The 20,246-nt window shown below is 41.8% G+C and overlaps 1 long non-coding RNA gene across 2 annotated transcripts in view; it reads right to left on the reverse strand.

The window, feature by feature from the left end:
- Positions 1 to 20,246, reverse strand: part of LOC138825045 (uncharacterized) — a 188,955-nt gene that overhangs the window by 124,798 nt on the left and 43,911 nt on the right. For both annotated transcript variants that reach the window (XR_011371311.1, XR_011371312.1), the window contains exon 2: positions 2,058 to 2,120. This is a non-coding gene — a long non-coding RNA (uncharacterized lncRNA). The remainder of the gene's footprint in view (positions 1 to 2,057; positions 2,121 to 20,246) is intronic.

The following is a 20,246-nucleotide window of genomic DNA, read 5'->3' on the forward strand; positions in this document are numbered from 1 at the left end:
ATTAACTTGGTGTCTGTCTATTATAAAGTTCAAAATAGTTAAAACTATTTAATGAGGGCTGGGAAGGTGGCTCAGTGGTAGAGTGCTTGCCTAGCATGCATGAGGCCCTGGGTTTCTCAGCACCACATAAACAGAAAAAGCCAGAAGTAGTACTGTGGCTCAAGTGGTAGAGTGCCAGTGCCCAAGGCCCCACGACCGACAAAAAAACAAACAAACAAAAAACGATTTAATGAAGGTTTCCCACTGAATATCAAGAAGTGCTATGATTATGAAGGGCACAGATCTAAGCTGCAGTTTGCTGTCTCTACCTCAGTAGAGATGGCACCGGTGTTCATTTAGTTATAATTTATTAAAATTTACTAAAAAAAGATGCCATCTTTTCATGGCATCTTCTGCATATATTTTCACATGTTGCAGGTTTTTAAAGTGAACAAAAAGTTTGTAGATGTTCTCATTTAACTCTCATCTTTGTGTGTTATATGCATATAGGTAGAAAAATCCCAAAACATTGTATTAATTTACTTACAGGGTGTTGTCTCTGTATCTCTGTAACCTACTTGTAGTCTGGGGTTTTGCAATAAGTACATACAACTTTGTAATTAATTAAAATAAGACCTTCTAGCAGATAAAAATGTGCCAGGAAAGCATAGCAGGCTGGCCAACTTTTTTACACAACATCCCAGACCCTCTTCCAAATACAAGAGCCAAAAACACTCCAAATCTTTCCCAAGCAGCCTGTAATTTTCCACAGCCATGGACAAGGCAGTAAGTGGGCAGTAGCCAGGTGGGACAACTGTGAAATTTATGAACATATATCAAACTTACATGCCACTTCCAAGTTTAATTAGGTCTAAAAGGAAAAATAATCCCACCCGCTTCTGCAGCTACTTATTATATACTCAAGAGACCTATTCCGTAAAAGTTTTTATTTCATGGTTACATTTTCACCAGCAACACACACACACACACACACACACACACACACACACACACACACACACACACACGCGCACACACACACACACACACACACACACACACACCTTTTTTGGGGGGGAGAAGGGAGTACTGGGGTTTGAACTCCAGGATTTGCGTTTGCTAGGAAGATATCCTACCACTTCAGCCATACCCCCAGTCCTTTTTGCTTTTGTAATTTTTCAAATTGGATTTCACTTATTTCCCAGGAAGGTCTAGACCACTCCGTCCTCTTCCTTGCCCTTCCCACACAGCTGGGAAGACAGGCACATGCCACCACGCCCAGCTTTTTTATTGACTGAGCTAGTATCTCTGAATTTGTCCTCACTAGCCTCAAGCACAGAAGTGTGAACCACCACACCCAATTCCTTTCCTTTTTTAAAACCAAAAGAGGACTGTGCCAAAAGTTTCCAACTCCAGCCCTCAGCCACCTATAGCAAAGGGGCTATCTCAGACAACTGAGGGTAGAAAGCACAGTCCGCCCTCTCTGTCCCCTCCTTAGGCTTTTGACATAACTCTCTGAACTTTGCCCTTCATCCAGGGATTAAACCAGTGGTATGCTGACAAATATTTAATAACCAGCTTTCAGGAAGGTTGGGGGGGGGGGGGGAGTGTTGCAGTTGCCAGTTTCCATGGTGGAATCATTCCATTCTAGACTATTCAAAATGTCCATCACATCACTGAACATGGAGTGACAAGAGATGGCCAGTAGGTGCTAGTTCCACCATTCAGGTTCAACAGACAAGCACAACTCAAGAGCACAGATAACAGTAAAATGTGATGATTCAGAAATAATCAACTTGGGACATTGGATACCTTTGTTTTCAATGCAATTATATGCTTATAAGCCTTCATTTTCAATAATGATTACGTCTAATAACCATCTCAGAAAATTTCAGACATTTTACAATTCAGCTCATGACCACCAGAATCACAACCTGCCAGACTTTCTTATGACTCCAAATCAGACTCAACTTCTTACAAACTGCCCCCCCCATCCCCAGTTCTGCAGTGGGAGATATACAAACACCACACCAGATGCCTTGGGGGCTGCTGCATGTCTACATGCCTACTGTGCTTACCTGTCATCCAGATCTGAACCTTCCTCGAAGACTTTCTGCTATTCAGTCAAGGTCTTCTTTTTCCTTTGGGTTAGAAAAAGGAAACAAATACTTACTAAATTAAACTTAAAGCTTGTTATATATGACCTGGCACTGGGGGCTCACACCTGTAATCCTAGCTACTCAAGAAGCTGAGATCTGAGGATGCTGTCTCAAAGCCAACCTGGGCAGGAAAACTGTGAGACTCTTATCTCCAATTAATCACCAGAAAACTGGAAGTAGCACTGTGGCTCAAAGTGGTTGAGAGCTCAGGGACAATGCTCAGGCTCTGAATTCAAGCGCAAGCGCGTGTGTGGACGTGCGCACGCGCGCGCACACACACACACAAACACACACACACACACACACACACACACGAGACAAAAAAAAACCTTAAAAAAAAAAAGAAAGAAATGTTTAGAATAATATCCTGATGTTTCAGGTCATTATCAAGTGAAGTGTCTTCCATTTGTCAAGAGGATAACCACATTCATTATTAAAACCAAGACTATGTCCTTCAAACACACAATCTGCCTTTGTCTTAACTAATGAGCTAGAGGATTCATCCATTCATTAATCAAGCTTTCCAGGCATAGGAGGAAATATAGTACTTGAAGTAGTCAAGATTTTCATTCTTGTGGAATTTATGGCCTAGTTAAGAGGGACATATAGACGCTAACCACATGAGCACATGCATGGTTTCATGTGTTGTAAGTACCAGGAATAACAAAGAAAAGAGTCAATAATTATTTCAGATAGATCTTTCTTAGCCTGGGGTCCTTGGGGAACTTTCTATTTGTAAGACATTTAACACAGAAACAGGGGTACAAAGGGTGAACAAAGGCAGCGTTTTCGCTACGTTGAAAATGAACTGTGCAACTTGTAGGTGGGAATGAGAGAGAAAAACTGGGAATAAGAGGAGACATTCTTCAAATGTACTCATTACCTGATTTACATAACTGTACCCCCTCTGTACATCACCTTTATATTAACAATAAAAAGAGATATTTAAGCTAAGATCTAAGATCAACAGGAGTCACACAGCCACAAATCAGAAAAGCATTCCATGGTAGGCCTTGAAGTAGGAGAGAACTTGGTCCAAGGCAATGAAAGACAGGAGCTACATAGTCCAATCACAGCCAGGCGCTGGTGGCTCACACCTGTAATCCTAGCTACTGAGGATCTCGGTTCAAAGCCAGCCCGGGCAGGAGAGACCGTGAGACTCCGATCTCCAATAAACAACCAGAAAACTGGAAGTGGTGCTGTAGCTCAAGTGGTTGAGCGCTCGCCTTGAGCTGAAGAGCTGAGGGACAGCGCCCAGGCCCAGAGTTCAAGCCCCACAGCCGACAAAAACAAAAAACAAAACAAAACAAAACAAAAAAAAACATAGTCCAATCACACTAAAAAAAAAACTATTGGTTATTAATATAGACTCTATTTCCTCCTCACTCTATTTACTCCCCCTCTCCAGCACTTTCTAGAACTCTGGGCCTGGGTGCTGGCCCTGAGCTATTTTGCTAAAGGCTAGCCCTCTGCTACTTTGGGCCACAGCGCCACTTCCAGTTTTTAGGTGGTTAATTGGAGATAAGAGTTTCACAGCTTTCCTGCCCCAGCTGGCTTTGAACCATGATCTTCAGATCTCAGCCTCCTGAGTAGCTAGGATTACAGATGTGAACCACTGGCGCCTGGCCTCTCCAGCACTTTCTAAGAGAGTGGATCCTCTTTCTACAAAGCCCTTTTGGTTACTTCTGATAGAAAAAAATGTTGAGGATATAAGTTGTGACCGAGTATAATTGTTTGTTATATTCATGGAATAAAAACCTCAAGAGTGAGCCAGAGGGAGGGCTGAGAGCCAGGGAGTCTTCACAGTGCCTTAGGGAGGTAGATTAGACTACTGTGGTAGCCTGAGGATCACAAGCTGGGAGGAAGAGAGAAGATGGGATATTTCACTTTCTGGAGCCCTGCCTGCAGCAGAGGTCTACAGCAGCTGTTGAGTGTGTGCACTGACATTCCAGATCCAGTCAGAAGGCCCCTCCCGCCTCAGGCCTCACCCCCATCAGGAAGCTGTTGCTAGTTACCATTCAGTCCACCAAAACAACATCTTTTCCCTGTGTTCCAGCAGCCCTAAGGAAAGTTGTGACTTCCTGCTATTGCTAATCTTGGATTTCCTCAACTTCCCCTACTTCCTGACCATTCAAAAAGTACTTCTGGAACCAGTGGCTTTGGCTTTATCTGGGAACATCTTAAAATGCTGAATCTCAGGCTCCCAGGTCAAACTTGCTGAGTCTGAATCTGTATTTTTACATATGTTTTGAGATCCAGGTGAGCTAGAGAGGGGGTTCAAAGGTAGAGTACTTGCTTAGCATGCTTGAGGCCCTGGTTTGATTCCCAACACCATAAATAAAAATATAAGTAAATGATCCATGTCCTCAGGACTACAGTCCCCTAAGTAACAAATAGCCTATATTAAATTTCCTTCTGTTTGAAATACCTAGATACATGGATGGATTCTCTTTTCTGGCAGGAGCCTAACTGATTCCTTTTTTTTGTTCACCTTGTCACCTATTTTGAGCACTCATCACCTATTCTAGTCTATTACAACTTTGTTGGTTGGTTTGAGACAAATCTTGGTCTATAGCCTATAATTCTCTTGCCTCTATTTCCCAAATGCTAAGATTATAGGCTTATGCCATCATGTCCAAATGAATTATTATATTAAGACCCATCTCTCATTTGGTTGCTGACCAATTCTTTGTTCCTCTTTATATTCCTTCAAAATTATGCAAACATTGCTCTGATTTTTAATTATTCAATATTGTCAAAGAGAAATTCGGTTGCTTTGTTGGTAATCTATTATTTTGTGCTTTCTCTACATAAATTCCTATGGAATATTTTGTTGCCCTTAAGTTTTCATATTTATCTATGTAATCATGTTGACCATTGACATTAATATTAGTCCTGCTTTAGGAAATGGCTTATGTACCCCATGCTATTTTTTGTCCAAGGAGCATTTGTCTTTTGTCAGAAGGCCACTATGACTAAGTTCCATAGGTTCTCATTTTGGTGAGTGTAAAGCCAATGAGCTCAAGCAAAACAAAGAATGGTGAAAGATTTACCACCAGCAGTGAATAAGGAAAGCATCAGAGTTTCTTACAAAGTAAGACTTTCCCCTCAAACAAAGGACGGGTATGTATAGGGGTGGGTACCTTTCTGGTCATGCTCAGTATAAGTATTCAAAAGTAAAGTTCAGGAAGTGGCACTGTAGTGCTCACCTTGAGCTGAAGAGCTGAGGGACAGCACCCAGGCCCAGAGTTCAAGCCACATGACTGACAAAAAAAAAAAAGTATTTCAAAAGTAAAGTTCAAAAGCAAAGATAGGGCTGGGAAGGTAGCTCAGTGATAGAGTGCTTGCCTCACATGCATGAGGCCCTGAGTTCAATTCCTAAGCACCACATAAAGAAAAAGCCAGAAGTGGTGCTGTGGCTCAAGTGGTAGAGCACTAGCCCTGAGCTGAACAGCTAAGGGACAGCACCCAGGCCCAGAGTTCAAGCCCCACGACCACCAAAAAAAAGCAAAAGCATGGGCTGGGAAGTTGGCTCAGTGGTAGAGTGCTTGCCTTGCATGCCTGAGGCCCTGGGTTCAATTCCTCAGCAACACATAAGCAAAAAGAAAAAAGCCGGGAAGTGGTGCTGTGGCTCAAGTGGTAGAGTGCTAGCCTTGAGCTGAAGAGCTGAGGGACAGCGCCCAGGCCCAGAGTTCAGGCCCCATGACCGGATTTAATAAGCAAAAAAAAGAAAAAAAGAAAAAAAAACAAAAAAACAAAAAGCAAAGATAGTGGGCACAATTCTGGACATGCTCAGATTTAAAATGAGACAAGTTTGCTATAGTTCACCTAAAAGAATGAGTCAGAGTAACTCAGTGACCTTGGCTGTGCTCTGTAAGTTTATCCAGAGTTTTAGCTGAAACAAAAAGAAAGTACCACTGTGAAGACACCTAAACATAGAAATTTGCCTCTAAAGGTACTTGCCTCCATGGCTAACATCAGATTTTCCAACACTGTACTGGAGGTGTGGCTCAAGGGTAAAACACTGCCTACTCAAGTTTAAACCCCAAGACTTGCAATTTTAAAAAGAAAAGATTTTTCTTTCACCTGCAATAATACATTTTTAAAGGTTATGGTTCCTCTCCTGCACTCAGAGAATAATTTTCCATTTACTTTATACTATAGTAATTCTATAGAGCACTTTAAAAAAACATAACAATAACAATAATAAACCTCAACTTATTTTTGAATAGGATTCAATTTATACCAATAAGTAGAGGTCATGGTGTCATGAGATCCCCTTGCTCTTGCTCCCTTTGTGTATTAAAATAGTTGTCTTTAGGGCTGGGAAGGTGGCTCAGTGGTAGAGTGCTTGCTTTGCATGCATGAGGCCCTAGGTTTGATTCCTTAGCATCACATAAGCAGAAAAACGCCAGAAGTGGTGCTGTGTGGCTCAAGTGGTGCAGTGTTAGCCTTGAGCTGAAGAGCTGAGGGACAGCGCCCAGGCCCAGAGTTCAAGCCCCACGACAGACAAAAAAATAAAAAATAAAAAAAAATAAATAAATTGTCTTTCACCTCATTTGTTAGGAAATGTAAAGACTTGGAAAAAATATTAATTGAAGTTACCCAGTCCCAAAGAAATTTAGATTCCATGGTTTCCCTTATTTGCAATAATTAGTATACATATAGGATAATCTTATCAGATGAGCTGAAAAGCTCAAAAACCATGTACAAATGACCATATAAGATGATGCTAAGTGAAATGAACCCCAAGACACAAGAGGTCTTTATTGCTATTGTTTTAAATGTACCATGTGATTTTATTTTTTGTTGTTGTTTCCTTTGTATGTTCCTTCCCTATGGCATATCTCCTGTTGTCATTGTATTTGATTTTGATACCTTGTATCTTGTATATACATACATCTAATCTGGGGAGGGGAAGGGGAATAACAAAATGCTGAAACAAGGACACTGGCTGACCCATTGCAACAAGGATACCCACAGGACAGTATATTGGAAACAAACTTTACAACTTTGGGCAGGGGGGTGGTGGTGGTGGTAGGAGTATGGGAGGTGGGGAGTGGGGGCAGGGATAGTGGGACAACAACAAGGAAGGAAAAGGGTATCAATGATCAACAAGTAATGTACTCATTGCCTTACTCATGTAAATGAAACCCCTCTGTACAACATCTTAACGATAAAATAAAATTAGACTTAGTAAGGGTGTGGCTCAAGCAGTGCAACCTAACAAGTATGAGGCTCTGAGTTTCAAACTCTAGTACTGCTAAAAGTAAAATCTATTCATCACCTGGGCTGGGGAATCATGTCACATGATTGACATTGAATTTTCTTGCTGACTTTTAGGTCAGATGCATTTGTGGATAGAAGCATACAAGGCCCCATCCTTGTCTCCTATTCCTTCTCCCATTGCTACCCACCTCTACCTACCATACTATTCCCAGAATCCTACCATTTTTACCAAAATGATTTTCCCTAGAGAACTACTCGTTCCAGGATGTAGTACTTTATACATCCTGAGATTTGCAGCTTCTGAATATGGGTGGAGTAGAGTTTGGGGAAATAAGGGGGTTAGGACCCCCTACTTTCAAGCTAAAAGATAATTTCCAAATGAAGACAGGATGTAATGGTATAAAGGTGTGTTGATATTTCAGTTTAAGGCATTGCTTTCCAAAAGGGAGTTCTAGGCTAAGAAGAACCTTACCCAGATTCCTTGTGAACAGAACAGCTGAACAAGGTCCCCTGAAGACTTTGTCATACACTGTTTTTCTTAGCAGCCAAGATTTATAGTTTTGCATTGTTTGTGCATATGTTAATAAAAGGATGAAGGACAATATATAGTACAGAGTCCTGCTAATCTGCTGCTCTAGAAGCTTCTAAAGTGCCAGCCACTGTGCTTAGTGTGATAAACATGTTGCCTACTAGTCAATCCTCACAACTCCTGACTATTGGTGATGAGGTAAGCCTCCTCCCTGAGGCTTCATGTTTCTGTGTGGAATGAAGGATCTCCAATGAAGTCAAGTTCTCAGCATTTTGTTCACTCATTTGCCCTGGAGAGAGTGGCTCATCCCATTGGTTAATTGGGAGGAGTAAATCAGACATGCCTGGCTCAGCCACATGGTGGTCCTCTGATCTGCCTGTGTTCTGGTCTGCTTGCTCAGGGAGCTTACTGGAACACAGCTGCCCCTAGAAGGGGACTTACGATCTCAATCACTGCCTGGGCCTCATGGGTATGTCTAATGTTGGGTTGCAGGAATAGCAAGCCTAGAATTTCTAAGCATCAAAGCTTGATATATGCCAGGCACAAATGGCTCACATGTGTAATCCTAGCTACTCTGGAGGCTAGATTCTAAAGATTGTAGTTCAAAGTCAGCTTGGATAGGAAAGTGCATAAGACCCTTCTCTCTCCAATTAACCACAAAAAAATAAAAAAATTAAAATTAAAATTAAAAAAAAATCCCTGGAGGTGGAGGTTGGCTTAAGGGTTAAGTGCTAACCTTAAGCTAAGACACAAACAAACAAGGCCTATAGTTCAACCCAGTACCAGTTGTGTGTGTGTGTGTATATATATATATATATATATATATATATATATATATATATATATATATACACACACACACACACACACACACACACACACACATCCCTTTGTTTACAGCTGATTTCCTAGGAAAACATGTTTATATTAATCTAACTTCTGTCCTCTCAGGTGACGGAAGTTGCCTAAATGAAGAAGCTGGAAAAGTCAATGTTGATCCTTCAGTATCCCAAATTTGTATTGTTAGCATCTGTGCTTCAAGGTGCATGAACACAAGCACTGAGCCAACTTATTGCAGACTGTACAGCTCATCCACACAGTGTGGATTCTCACGTCTTTCTGCCTGCAAACACTAAGCACAACACATTGATGGTCATGAACCTCATCAGGGCTGGGTGAGTAAGTGTTATACTAGGGGAGGAAAGTCCCTTCCATGCTCTTACAGAGTCTTTCCTGATGTTCCAGGCAGTGTAGCTTCACCCTGGGTATCTTTCATATCTTTGCAGCCCTGCTGAAGAGCAAACCTTTGTTCTCGTTACTGATCTAGTCGCTTACCTCTTTAAACTTTTATCCAGCCCAGTATAGGTGCTGGTTCAATTTTTGTTAAATTATATTCCTAGCAACCAAACTCCCCAAAGTGACCACTTTCTAAGTACAAGGTCACCAGTTCCCAAGCAGATATTTGTTCTCCTGCCACGTTTAAATTATAGAACCTCTTTGTTCAAGGGTTTTAGGGCCTTTGTTCTTTGATAGTTTTAAATACCTTCTTTTTTTGTGGCAGTACTTGAATTTAGAACCTCATACTCTTGCTTAGCTTTTTCACTCAAGGCTAGTGTGCTCTATCGCTTGAGCCACAACTGCACTTCTTTTTGCTCAGTAGTTATACTTTCTTGGAAATGTCTGCCCAGAATTTTTTTGAAACATGAGTCTCAGATCTCAGCCTCCTGAATAGCTAGGATTATAGGACTGGGCCACAGGAACCCAGCTGGTAGTTTTTAATTTTATTTTTATTCCTTTATATTGTGGGACCAGTGCTGGGGACTGGACTTAGGGCATCACACTTGCTAAATAAGTAAGGGAACACTTGAGTTATGCCTCCAGTCCCTTGCTTGTGATTTTTGTGTTTTTCAGAGAGGGTCTCTGACTTCAGACTGTAATCCTCTGACCTTCATCTTCCAAATAGCTGAGATTACAGGTATGCATCACCACACCTGGATGATAGGTTTTATTTTTTAAGTTTCTCCTACCCTTGTTATGCTGGAGATAGGTGATTGAGAGCATAAGATGCTGTCCATTGACACTCTGTTATTTCATTCACTACACTTCATTCGATCTTACCTGGATTGGGGCTTACAGGAGCCCCAAATACTTAGAACACTACAGAACACAAAAAAAAAAAATGTTATTGTCTATCATGTAGAAAGCAAGCACCTGCCAGGTTCCTAGTACTGCTAAATGATTATACCTTTAAGAAACCTTCCAAGTAAATACTACTATCCGCATTGCACAAATAAGAAAACCGAGGCTCAGGGAAGTGAAGACATGTGCCCATTGCTGCCCAGCAGTCAGCAGCAGTGCAGGACCTGAGTTGGGGCTGCTGGCTGCAGGGCTGCCTGCCTCTCCTCCATTTGGGGCCCTCTGGACTTGACAGCTGTGGTGACGATTAGACGAGATAACAGGGTGGGGAGTGCTTGGAGAACTAAACATGTAAGATTATGAAGACGTGTGGAGAGCTTTGGCAAGGGCACTGTGATAATAGCCTGGGGAGGGGGAACAAATTGATCTGGCTGGAGTTTCTGTTGTGTAAGAGCTCTGAATCCAGCATTTCTGAAAAGACAGGAGCTGCAGGCCCTCTTACGTTGTGAAGCCATTGTCATCCTGAAGAACAAAGGCAAGAGAGGCGAGCTTGGCTTGAACCAGTTCTATCCGCTAGAGATTCTTTTCTCTGGAGACAAGCGAAAGGCTGAAGGCTGAGAGCGGTGGGGCCATCCACTTGCGGGCCAGGTCCTAAATGTTGATTGATTCCGGACCCTTCTCTGAGCAAGAGCGGTAACTCACAACACATGCTGGACATTTTTTCCATTTCCAATGCATTTGAAAAAAAAAACACACAATAGGCCTGCATGTTTATTCTCTGAAATACAGCACGAGGGAGCACACAGACGGCTACATATGTTCCAAATGTTTCACTAGACTCCAGAGGTAGAGAAAAGCCTTTGTTCTCTCATTCTCCCCACAAACATTTACTGAATGATTTTATATGTAAGGCATTGTGCTTGACATCAAGGAAGAAAACAGAGCCCCTTTCTCAAAAACTAAGACTACTGTAAGAAAGACAGACCCACACACTACCTTTTAATGTTATAATATAATGTAAGTACAAAAAAAGAAAATATACAAGATGAGGAACAGGATGAATGATGGAGGAGAGTGTCCATCCCTAGAAGACCCTTCCCTAGGAGAGATGCTGGCTGAATTGGCTTGTGATGATTGATTAGAAATCTTAAACTCAATGGCTCTTGCATCCATGACCCCTATTGTTTGCATCCATATCTAGGGTTGGGAACTCACAAAAGTGCTGCTATATTAATAACTTATTAAATGATCAGAATGTATACAACCTTATGACCACATTTGTGCAACATGAAAAGATATGGTTCTATTTAAGTTATTAAAACAAATTCCAAGCCGGGTGCTGGTGGCTCACGCCTGTAATCCTAGCTACTCAGGAGGCTGAGCTCTGAGGATCGTGGTTCAAAGCCAGCCCAGGCAGTAAAGAGTCCGTGAGACTCTTTTTCTCTTTTTTCTTTTGGCGGTTGTGGGGCTTGAACTCTGGGTCTGGGCGCTGTCCCTCAGCTCTTTAGCTCAAGGCGAGCGCTCTACCACTTGAGCTACAGCGCCACTTCTGGTTTTCTAGTGGTTTATTGGAGATAGGAGTCTCAGGGTCTCTCCTGCCCAGGCTGGCTTTGAACCGCGATCCTCAGATCTCAGCCTCCTGAGAAGCTAGGATTACAGGCGTGAGCCACCGGCGCCCGGCGTCCGTGAGACTCTTACCTCTAATAAACCACAGAAAACTAGAAGTGGCACGGTGGGCACTGGTGGCTCACACCTGTAATCCTAGCTAAGCAGGAGGCTGAAATACAAGGATCATGATTCAGAACCAAACACAGACAGCAAAGTCCATCTGACTCTTGTTTCTAATTAGCCACCAAAAAGACAGTTGTGCAGCTGTGGCTCAAATGGTGGAGTGTTAACCTAGAGCACAAAAACTCAACAAAAGCACCCAGGCTCTGAGTTCAGCCCAAGGATCAGCACAAAACAAAACATACTCTATTACAGGAGACCAGAAGTTACAAAATAATAAAATATATAAACAATGGAGAAAGCATTTAACATGACCCTGGCTATGAAAGAGCAAGCAGGAAAACAAACTTTAAGTCAATGAGCAAACAATGAGATTGGTGGCTTTAGTTTTTACCTTAAAGAGCTAGAAAAAGGAAGTCAGATGCAGTGGTTCACACCTGTAATCCTAGCTACTTGGGAGGCTAAGATCAGGGGGATAGAGGTTCCAGGCAAGGCTAAGCAAAATAGTTCTCGAGACCCTATCTCAACAGAAAAGGTTGGGTATGGTGGTAATGCACCTGTCATGGCAACTACAGCAGGATGTGTAAATAAGAGGATTAAGAGACACACTGGCCTGAGCACAAATTAAGACCACATCTCAAAAGTAGTTAGAGCAAAAAAGTGGGAATCATGGTTTAAGTAGTAGAATTCCTGTCTAGCAAATTCACACCCAAGTACCACAAAAAAAAGATAGAAAATTATGAGGAAATTAAATCTAAAATCTAAAATACACAGATTAAAAGAAACAAAGTGCTGGGTCCTGGTGGCTCACACCTGTAATCCTAGCTACGCAGGAGGCTGAGATCTGAGGCTCGTAGTTCAAAGCCAGCCGGGGCAGGAAAGTCCATGAGACTCTTATCCATAAATCACTAGAAAACCGGAAGTGGTGCTGTGGCTCAAGAGGTAGAGCGCTTGCCTTGGGCTGAAGTGCACAGAGACAGCCCCCAGGCCCAGAGTTCAAGCCCATGACCAACAAAAAACAAAAGAAAGAAAAAAAAGAAAAAAGAAACATGATATCCAATAGCATAAAATAAAAAACCTAGGTATATAGGCAAACATCAATGAAAGCTGCTTGTCTGAAATAAGCAAAATAAACATTAGCTAGCCCTTGTACTCTTATTGGCTTTTTCTCTCAAGCTGAAGTTCTACCGTGGAGTCATATTTCCCTCTTGCTGGTTATTTGGAGAAAAGGAGCTTGTGGACAGGTGTGCTTCAGATGATTTTGAACTGTGATTCTCAGATCTCAGCCTCCTGAGTAACTAGGATTAAGGCTGAGGCACCAATGCCAGGCTCTAGGAATTTTTTTTTTTGTCCGTTGCGGAGCTTGAACTTAAGACATGGGCATTGTTGGTGAGCTCTTTCACTCAAGGCTAGCTCTAGCACTTGGAGCCACAGTGTCACTTCTGGTTTTCTGGTGGTTAATTGGAGATAAGAGTCTCATAGACTCTCCTTCCTAGGCTGGCTTTGAACCATGATCCTCAGATCTCAGCCTCCTGGGTAGCTAGGATTAGAGATGTGAGACACCAGTGCCTTGCTCGCTAGGAATATTTTTAAAGGACAGTGGGGCTTCTTCCTAGAATATAAACTTGGTTTATATTGCTAAAACCAATTAATGTAATTTACCTTATCAACAGGATATGGTATGTTTCAGTAGATATAGGAAAAGTATTTGACAATATTCAATATCCATTTATGATAAGAACTCTTCAACCTCAAAACAAAGTAGCAACAACCTTTTGGAGAAGCAATTACAATATCATTCATAAAGATATCTAAAAAGGGGCTGGGAAGGTGGCTCAGTGGTAGAATGCTTGCCTTGCATGCATGAGGCCCTGGGTTCGATTCCTCAGCACCATATAAGCAGAAAAAGCTGGAAGTGGTGCTGTGGCTCAAGTGGTAGAGCACTAGCCTTGAGCTGAAGAGCTGAGGGACAGTGCCCAGGCCCAGGGTTCAGGCACCATGACTGGCAAAAAAAAAAGATATCTAAAAAGATGAACTACTTAAGGATAAATTTAATAAAATAAACCGAACACTTCTGAGAGAAACTACAGTATATATATATATATATATATATATATATATATATATATATATATATATATATAATGTTCATAGACTAGAAAATTAGTAACATCAATTTTTCCAAAATATGTATCTTTAATTCAATCCCTTTTGGAATCTTGGTAGTTTTAGAGATTAAGTTAATTCCAAATTAGCAAAGGCATCTAATAACAAAGACAATTTGAAAAAGACCCCAGTTGAAAGATTTATTTATATTCAGGGAAGTGTAAGTTAAAATCATAACAAGAACCACTATGAATAACCTGAATTTTTTGCGTAAAAGCTAACTATTTCAAACAAGACAATACTAAGTGTTGGTGAGGATGTACAACAACTGAATCTGCAACAACAGTGTTGGATAGAATGGGGCCACTTAGAAAAACTAGGGGCAATTTCTTTGTTACCTATTTTGCATACAACTCAAAATTTCATTCATAGAAAATACATATTAACACAAATATAAATGTTTGTGCAGGCTACACCTGCCTAGAAAATGCAAGGCAGTCCAAAGTATAGACAAATGTTTCTAGCAGCACTTTTCATAACATTTCAAAACTGAAAACCACACAAATGCTTATTAAGACAAATGATAGGGACTGGGAAGGTGGCTCAGTGGTAGAGCACTTGCCTTGCATGTATGAGGCCCTGGGTTCGATTCCTCAGCACCATATAAGCAAAAAGAAAAAAGCCGGAAGTAGCACTGTGGCTCAAGTGGTAGAGCGCTAGCCTTGAGCTGAAGAGCTGAGGGACAGCGCCCAGGCCCAGAGTTCAGGGCCCACAACCAGGCCCAAAAACAAAATTTAAAAAAAAAAAAAGACAAATGATAAATGAATAAGCAAATTGTGGTAAATGGGCACAGCAGACTACTATGTGATTAAAAAAGAAGAAAAAAGCATTCTACTATGCATGATTGAAAAGTGAAGATCTCAAAGGCTATGCTAAGGAAAAAAGCCCAGATGTGTTGATATTACATTATGTTATTAATAAGGAACTATAAGCTGAGTGCTGGTAGCTCACACCTGTAATCCTAGCTACTCAGGAGGTTGAGATATGAGGATCTCAATTGGAAGCCAGCTTAGACAAAAAAGTCCAAGAGACTCTTATCTCCAATAAACTACTCAGAAAAGGCTGAAAGTGGCGCTGTGGCTCAAGTGGTAGAACACTAGCCTTCAGCACAGAAAGACAGGGATAGTGCCCAGGCCCTGAGTTCAAGTCCTGTGACCTACAGAAAGGAAGGAAGGAAGGAAGGAAGGAAGGAAGGAAGGAAGGAAGGAAGGAAGGAAGGAAGGAAGGAAAGAAGGAAAGAAGGAAAGAAGGAAGGAAAGAAGGGAAGGAGGAAGATAGGGAGGGTGGAGGGAGGGAGGAGAGGAGAGGGAGGGAGGGAGGGAGGGGAGGAAGGGAAAGAGAAAGAAAGAAAGAAATTATAAACCAAATGCCAGTGGCTCATACCTTTAATCTAAGCTGTTTAGGAGGTTGAGATTCCAATGACAGCTGCTCAAATCCAGCCCAGGCCAAAAGTTCCAAGAAATGCCAATTAAGCATCAAAAGTCAGCACCAGTCTTGAGCAAGCAAGAAGAATAAGCATAAGGCCCTGAGTTCAAGCCTTAGAGCAAAATAAATAAAAGAATATAAAGAAATCCTAGGACAAGTCAAAACTAACCTAATAGAAAGCAGGCCAGTGGTTAGTTACCTGGGTTGGGATTGAAGCAAATTTTTAGGGTATGTACAAATTTATCTAAGCTCACATTTATCTAAATTTACACTATATATGTATAATAGGTATATTTCATTATGCTAGTATCTAGCTAGAGTTGACTTAAAAAGAAAAGCAATTTTTTTCCAGTCCTGGGTCTTGAACTCAATGCCTGGGCATTGTCCCTGAGCTTCTTTTACTCAAGGCTAGCACTCTACAACTTGAGCCACAGCACTACTTTCAGCTTTTTCTGTGTATGTGGTACTGAGAAATTGAACCCAGGGCTTCATGCATGCTAGGTAAGCTCTCTATCACTGAGCCACATTCCCAGCCCCAGGAAAGAACTTTTTTAAAACAAGAAAGAAGTGTAATACAGGACAGGAGACAGATGAGAGACTGGAATTCAGACTAATTAGGTTCAAGTCCCTGCTCCTTTACCCCAAAGATACGACCTAGGACAGATCACTTTAGTCCATTTCTCATCCATATGCTGGATTTGCCTCCATCAAATGGTGATGAGTAAATTTACATATTAAACTTCATTTCTATGTTCAGAATATGATTCTTGATAGGTGCAGAGAGAGAGAGAGAAAGAAAGAAAGAGAGAAAGAAAGAAAGAAAGAAAGAAAGAAAGAAAGAAAGAAAGAAAGAAAGAAAGAAAGAAAGAAAGAAAGAAAGAAAGAGAGAGAGAAAGAAAGAAAGAGAGAAAGAAAGAAAGAGAGAAAGAAAGAAAGAGAGAAAGAAAGAAAGAGAGAAAGAAAGAAAGAAAGAAAGAAAGAAAGAAAGAAAGAAAGAAAGAAAGAAAGAAAGGAAAGAAAGTGTGTGTGTGAGTCTAGGTCTGGTCTGTTCCAGTATTGGGGCTTGATCTCAAAGGGTCTCACAGTCTTGATTGGCTTTTTTACTCAAGGATGATTCTCTACCACTTGAGATACAGCTCCAGATCTGGCTTTTTGCTGGTTAATTGGAGATAAGAATCTCTGATTGCCTACCTGCACTGCCTTTATACCATGATCTTCAAGTTTCAGCCTTCTGAGTAGCAGGGATTACAGGTATGAAGTACTGGTGCCCAGCAAGATTATGGTTCTTGCTGGGCGCCGGTGGCTCACACCTGTAATCCTAGCTACTCAGGAGGCTGAGATCTGAGGATCCAGATTCAAAGCCAGCCTGGGCAGGAAAGACCATGAGACTCCTATCTCCAATAAAACCACTAGAAAACTGGAAATGGCGCTGTAGCTCAAGTGGTAGATAGAGTGCTTGCCTTAAGCTGAAGAGCTGAGGGACAGTGCCCAAGCCCAGAGTTCAAGCCCAATGACCGACCAAAAAAATTGTGCTGTTTCTTGGAGAAATTCAACCAGCCTTATAGACTCAAACAGTCCAGAAGTAATTATGCCTCAGAGTCTCAGACCAGGCCAGCAGACACCACTCTCTTCCCTGGATAATAAGACAAAACACAGGAAACTGTGGCTTGGCAGTGGTTCTTAGATAAAAGAACAGCTTGTGGAAGAAACCATAACAGGCGAGGAAGGGAGGGACAGAGTGAAATGGGTAAGATACAAGGGAAGGATATGCAAGTGGAATTGTGAATAGAAGGCTTTTCCTTTGTGTTGCAATTCTGAGATTTTCTTCAGTTCTGTGATTGATAGTGTCTGTAGGTAACAGACAATTGCTGTATTTGGTGTAAGATTGTCTGATGGAAAGAAAGCAAGATTTGCAATTGTCAAAGTAGAGATATTTGGGGGGTTTTTGTTTGTTGTTTGGGAGGGAGAGTTTTTTGTTTTGTGCCAGTTCTGGGGCTTGAACTCAAGGCCTTTGTGCTGCCTCTGGGCTTTTTTTTTTCTTCCTTTTCTTTTTTTGCTGAAGACAATCACTCTATTGCTTGAGCCACAGCTTTACTTTCAACTTTTTGGTGATTAATTAGAGCTGAAAAGAGTTTCACACCCTGATCCTCAGATCTCAGCTTCCTGATTATCTAGAATTACAGTTGTGCACCACCAGCACCAAGCCAGAAGTAGAGAGCAACCAACTTTTCCATTGTGTGTCCTGTGATCCTTGGCAGGAACATACAGTCTTTGAAAGGCAGTCTACTCATCTCTAAGGTAGAGATAACAAAGGACATAGCTTACAGGGAGTTACTGGCTATCATACAGCAGAGGCTTCTGAGAGACCTCTTGGCGGCCGGCATTGGTGTGAATGTGTGACTCAGAATAGGCACAGACTGCTGAGAGCCCAGTCCCCCTGCGCAGGCCCAGATTGGACAAGGTTGTTCCCTCAGCCAAGATTGGCTGAGCCCTGTGGCACTGTCCTTCCAGCCTAGAGGGACATGGGTGCCACTTCAGACTGAGCAGGGTCATAAAAGGTTTTGGCCTTCTCCACCCATTCTTCATCCACTTCCCTCCTGCAGGATCTCAGCTCTGTGCTTTTCCCCCACCCTTTCAGCTCCCATCTCTGTTTATTCTTTTGGCCCTGGAATCCCCAGAGCAGAGTATGAGTGCTTTGCTTCACTGGGGAAGGATTGCATCACAAGCTGGGTATGTACTGTGAAGTGTTTGTTCCGTTAGGGCTCAGTAAATATAAATGGCTGCCATCATGTGTTCTTGACCCCTCTCCTCCATGGGCACCAAGGCTTCTTGCTCCAGTTGGCAGCACTGGATGTTTTTCCACAGCAGCCACTAGGGGGAGCCTGGGCCGGAAGCCCTGAGAACCTGGATAACTGGGGGGATTAGGGGCAAGCAGGAAGTCTTGACATGAGTTGGAAGAGGCCTGAGATCTTATTCTACATTGACCGGGACTTACAGAATGTTTGAGAAAGGAAAATCATCCAATACTGAAGAAGAAGAAAGAGCAAGTATCATATTATCTCTATATTCTCCCTTCCCTAGCAATGGTGCTAGTTAAGCCTTCTCTGTCCTGTGAACAGCTGGGTAGTGTAGGGAAAGAATTAAAGTCATGGATTCCACATTATTCTAGACCTCCCTCATTTTGAGACTCTGAACACATCTCAGATAATAAAGGTTCAAGGAAAGTGTCTATTAGCATTCAACAACTCTTCTCCCTGTCTGTTGTCAAAATATTACGGCATTTAATCTTCACAACACTTATAGAAAGTGTCTGTTAACACCATATGATAGGTTAAAAACAGACATAAGGGCTGGGAATGTGGCTTAGTGGTAGAGTGCTTACCTAGCATGCATGAAGCCTTAGGTTTGATTCCTCAGTACCACATAAACAGAAAAAGCTGGAAGTAGTGCTGTGGCTCAAGTGGTAGAGTGCTAGCCTTGAGCAAAAGAAGCCTAGGGGACAGTATCCAGACCTTGAGTTCAAGCCCCAGGACTGGCAAAAACAAAACAAACAAAAGAGGCATAAGAAACAACTTACCCAAAGTTTCATCTTTTTGTTATTTTGAGATAGGGTTTCACTTCTTATTCTTTCCCCCTTTGGGAATTACAGGCTTGTACCACCATACTCAACCATACCTTCATTTTTTAATTCATTACAGTTATTGACCTAGATCTTTCTAACTTAAAGAGTTTATCTTGAAGCCTCTTGTATGTCTATCACTTTTTTTGTTGTTGTTTAGGTCAGTTGAGAGGCTTGAACTCTGGCCCTGGGCACTGTCCCTCAGCTCTTCAGCTCAAGGCTAGCGCTCTACCACTTGAGCCACAGCGCCACTTCTGGTTTTCTGGTGATAAATTGTAGATAAGAGTCTCATGGACTTTCCTGCCCAGGCTGACTTTGAACCTCGATCCTCAGATCTCAGCCTCCTGAATAGCTAGGATGACAGGCGTAAGACACCGGCGCCTGGCTGTCTGTCACTTACTAAATAATAATGTCATTTAATAATAATAATGTCATTATCACAGGTTTTTGCCTTGAAAATATTAAAGTTATTGAAATAATTGTTTTCAAAAAGGTCTTAGAGTCTGTAGTGAACTATTTGTGTCCTTTTTAAGATTTAAATATTGAACTCTTACCCCTCATGTGATGGTATTAGGAAGGTAGGTTTGGGGAGAGGGTATCATTAGGCCATAAGGATGAAGTCCTCACAAATTTGATTAGGACCCTTATAAAAATCATTTAGAAATAAATCAGGGCACCACAAAGGAAAAAAAAGAAAGAAAGAAAGAAATCAGGGCAGAGAAGTACATGCCAAAAGCTGAAAGAAGAAAATTAGGAATTTGTAGGTCAGCTCAAGTTACACAGTGAGTTCTGGGCCAAACTGGGCTAACTAGTGAGACCCTGTCTCAAAAATGCTAAGTAAATAAACATATGGATGGATGAATGAATGGATGGATGGATGGAATTCCACAACTCTCTTACTCTTTTTCTGCCAGGTAAGAATAAAATGATTCAACAGCAACCTACAACCCATAAGAGGACCCTCATCAGAACCAGTCATGCTGGTACCCTGATCTGGGATCTCTAGCCTCCAGAATTACAAGAAATAAATGTCTATAGCATAGTAAGCTATTTGGTCTATGGTTCTTTGTTATAACTGTTGGAGTTCTTGTAAGACTAAGAGAAGGTCTACAAGCCACCTTTGCAGAGTGCCATGACATGATATATGAGTAAATAGAGAAGATATGGGAGAGGACTGAAGACAAGACCATGACCATAAATACTGCAAACCTGTGAAAAGCCCAGCTCTAGGCACATGGCAGGACAGCCCCATGGCTCGTCTACTTTCTCCCCTCAC

The sequence above is a fragment of the Dipodomys merriami genome, unplaced genomic scaffold (genome assembly GCF_024711535.1).
Source record: "Dipodomys merriami isolate MVZ:Mamm:240054 unplaced genomic scaffold, mDipMer1.0.p SCAF_133, whole genome shotgun sequence".
Lineage (NCBI taxonomy): Eukaryota > Metazoa > Chordata > Mammalia > Rodentia > Heteromyidae > Dipodomys > Dipodomys merriami.